The following is a 4,269-nucleotide window of genomic DNA, read 5'->3' as shown; positions in this document are numbered from 1 at the left end:
GCGCATCTATTTCCACATCTAGAGACCCACATCTAACAGCACATCTATATAGCAGACAGACGCGCGTATAGACGCGCATCTAGATGTGTAAATAGATGCTCTGCTAAAAAATTTAAAAACAGACAGACGCATCATTAAACGAGTGTATAGACACGTTTATAAGAGTTCTTATAGACGCACAAATAAATGCTTCTCGAACAAACATATGCGTATATAGACGCGTTTATAGATGCACTGATAGACGCGCTTTATAATATATTTTTTTAAATTTACAGAATGTTGTGTATGCTATATAGTTACAAGAATCCCATTTCTACATTGTGTAATTCAATTCTTACAGCCAACCGCATTTTAATTACAATTCCAAATAAAACATTACAACTCCAAAACGCGATAAAATTGAAAGCTCAAAAAGTGCTTGTATGTACATATAGCACAAAGCTAAGCCACGTCATGTGGCTTCAAGTACAAAAAATAAGAGGAGTGTATATACAAGTGCACGAAGCCAAGCCAGTGGCTTTAAGTACAAAAAAGAGTAGATAGCACTACTTCTATGACTAATCCTTGCTCCCTTCCACGCTCCCTTCTGTGCTCCCTTCTGCACTCCCTTCTTTGCCTCCTTCCTCCTCTTCTTCCTCGTCTTCTTGTGTAGGGACCTGTAAACAAGGGACAACATATATCAATGTATGAAAAATCAAATCTTTACTTATAATATTGACATTATTTAATTACTTTCAAATACCTCGGGGGCCGCTCCAATAGCCTGGATATACTGCTCCTCAATAATCAACCCGTCATGATAGAAGTGTCTCCATGTATCTCCTCTACGATGGTGGCAATGGTAGGCTATCTCGACAGGAGTAGGGTGTCTGCCCACGATATCAAGCTACAAGATGACACAATTTGCGGAGGGGTTAGTACAAAGAAACAATCTCCTAATAAACTACATAAGCAATATAATGTGAGATCGATACTTATAAATTGGGCCTCCCATGAATCAACACCCCCTGCTCCAAAATGTATGCTTCCATATTGCTCCATCTAGATCCTTCGTGCCTCCATGTGCTGCAGACTGGGGTCCTCCCTCGTTGACTTCATTGCTTTCTTCCACTCACCTGCCTCTTAAGCGAAGATCTTTTATTGCCAAGTATCGTAACAATCTTTGACTTGGCCCATTTATCTGTGAACTGACGATTGGGGGGGTTAGGATACCTAGAGCGAACAACAGCGAGGGTCGCATCAGCCAACCTCTTTGGCTGGTCTTTGTAGTGGATAAAGCAATCTCTGTAATTGTTAGCAATTATAGAGCGCATGAAGGCCATGATGTCCTTCCCCCATGCATCCATCAAGATGCCTCCTGTCTGAGTGATGTCATAGAATATTGTACCATCACCCGGAGGCACATCTAAATCATCTGAATCAAAATCGTCCCCACCACCACCCCTCCCAAAGCACTATGCCATGCATCCCCCACCGCTTTCCCTACTACTACGCCTGCTACCGTGTCGCGTCGAGCTAGTACGCTGGCCATTCATAGCTAGAGACTGCATGGGACTACGTGGACCACTCATAGTTAGAGAACCAAGTCTCGACTGCACAGGAGTATGCCGATGGCTCTACAAGACAGAAGGACCTCTTGAAGGCATGGGGAAAGGGGCATAAGACGGCATGGTGGAAGGGGCATAAGATGGCATGGGGGAAGGGGCATAAGACCACATGGGAGATGGGCCCGCATTATGTAGCCAGCTGGGCTGTGCTGACTCCGCTGGGGTAATCTCAGCTGGTGTGGGGTGGTTTGGAGTCTATAGTGCCGACTCCTGGGGGGTGTTTAGAGTACCCGTCATATACCCGTATAACTCCGTAGGACTAGGAGGGTGCCCTAAAAGGTTATATAAGTCCCTAAAAATAGACTGCCGGAGATCAAGTGAGCCCGAAGAGCTTCCTGGCCATATGATGAACTGGAAGAAAGAAAAAAAGATGATTATTGATGAGCTGAGAAGAAAGGGGAAGGGAAGAAAAGATTACTGTCGGAGTGCATCTATAGACACGTTTGAGAAGAGCATCTATTTTTGTGTATAACAGTGCATCTATAGACAGACGCGGTTGTCTGTGTCTGCACACAGGCTAGACACACGTCTAGATGCGCCTGTAGATGCGGTCTTAAACGTGCTCTGAGATGCGCCTATAGATGCGCTCTGACAGACGGACTTTTCTAAAAAGTAGAAAAAGACATGCGCCCGACACAAAAACGTAACACTGATACCAAATCATGCATTTCTTGGATACGAGAAAGTACAAATCCAAAGAGAGCAAACTTCCAAAAAAGATCAATAGCAAAAAGACTTACCTTGGATAGAGGTATGGAAGGTTCTTCTCCTTTTTCAAAGTTGCTTCTCTTCCTTGTTCACCCTCTTCTCCTTTAAGCTTGGAAGTAAGTGTGGGTACCTTCCTCTTAAGTGTAAGCTTGGAAGTAAGTGTGGGTGCCTTCCTCTTAAGCATCAAAACTGTGGATCTACTAAAAGAAAAGTAAGCAAGGCACGCGAAGTATAAGTAATGTGAAGAAAAGCAAAGCGAGTGTACTAAAAGCAGATTTAAAAGTTGCGTCCATAGGCAAATCTAATAGTGCATCTATACACGCATCTCAATACACAAAGCAGACGCGGTTTTAGATGCGCCTTTAGACATGCCACAGAGTTTAAAATTAAATATTTGAAGAAAAGCAAAATTTTTTGGGTTGTTTGTTTGTAGGATATCTTCATCTTCAACAAGTAGCTCCAGTGAGGATGAATCCCTCCATATCCACCATCGCAAAATGTGGTTGGAGCAAAAATCAAATGTATGTGTGATCGATGTCAAGGAAACATGTATCGTGCATGCAGGATTACACTCAATCACATCTCAAAGTATGGAGAATGGGATGCAACCGTAAACATGGTAAGTGTGAAAGAGTTAAGGTTGATTGAGATACCTATGGGTGTTCATATGTTTGAGTTATGATCCCATTTTAATTTGATACAGAATGCAATGCCACACCTGCATATGTTGCCCTATGCTCACCGCGAGGAGGCGAAGCATCAGCGATATGAGGTGGGATCTTCAAGAGGGACCGTTACAGATGCATGGAGTGATGGTGATAGTATCCCTCTGCCATTACCTCATGAAGCCATGGAGGAGGAGGTGTTTGATGATATGGTGTGGGATTTATATGTCCATCAAGGGAGGGATAATAGCATGGAGGTGCATGATCTTTTTACTGCAGCATCGACTCCACTGTTTGAGGGGTGCACATTCTCTATTCTACGTGCCTCCCTTGAGTTACTAAACTTGTAAACCATCTATGGATGGAGCAATGCAAGTTTGAATGCATTACTCAAGTAAGCTTTAAAGTCTATTTTGCAAACATGGTGAATTATGATAGTGGGTCAATTACTCAAATGCTTTTCCTCATTTATGGTCTTCACGTGCAGGCTATTATGTAAAATGATTCCAAGGGAGAATAAATTACTGACCTCAAGAGATATGGCAAGGCAACATGTGACCTCTCTTGGAGGATTAGATTACAAGTGCATCCATGCATGCATCAATGATTGCGTTTTGTTTCGTGGACTACATAAGGATGCAAGAGAGTGCCCAACTTGTGGAGAGGCAAGATATAGAGCAGATCTCAAAACTTTGGATGTGCCTCATAAGGTTCTGTGACATTTTCCCATAATCCCTTGCATCCAACATGTGTTCAAGTGCAAATCCATTGCAGAGCTCATGTCATGGCATTCCTCCCATCAATCAACCGATGGCAAGTGGAGAACTCCCATAGACTCTCCTGCATGGAAGCATATGGAAGACACATGGCCAAGCTTCAAGGAAGAACCTAGGAGCTTGAGACTTGGATTGGGTATGGACGGTGTGAACCCATTTGGTCTCAAAAGCACCTCTTATAGTGTATGGCTAGTGATATTGGTGAATTATAATCTTCCACCCTCTATGGCTATTAAAAAAGGACATGTTATGATGTCCCTTCTAATTCCAGGGAAACATAAAGTCAAAAATCCTGATGTTTATTCGGAGCCTTTGATTGACGAGCTAGAGATACTTTGGAGAGGTATCGAGGTGCATGATGTGAGCAGGCATCCCTGATCATGAGACTTCAATTGCAAAGTAGTCTTGATGTGGATGATGCATGACTTCCCAGGCTATGGCGAGTGTTCAGGTAAGCATTGCACTTCTAATTATGAATAGGCAAAGGATGTGGCATCCTAAACCCACCTTCAA

Source organism: Dipteris shenzhenensis, chromosome 27 (genome assembly GCF_047967505.1).
Source record: "Dipteris shenzhenensis isolate YYH24624 ecotype China chromosome 27, Dip_SZ_1.0, whole genome shotgun sequence".
Classification (NCBI taxonomy): Eukaryota; Viridiplantae; Streptophyta; class Polypodiopsida; order Gleicheniales; family Dipteridaceae; genus Dipteris; species Dipteris shenzhenensis.
Note: the sequence above shows the minus strand (reverse complement) of the source record.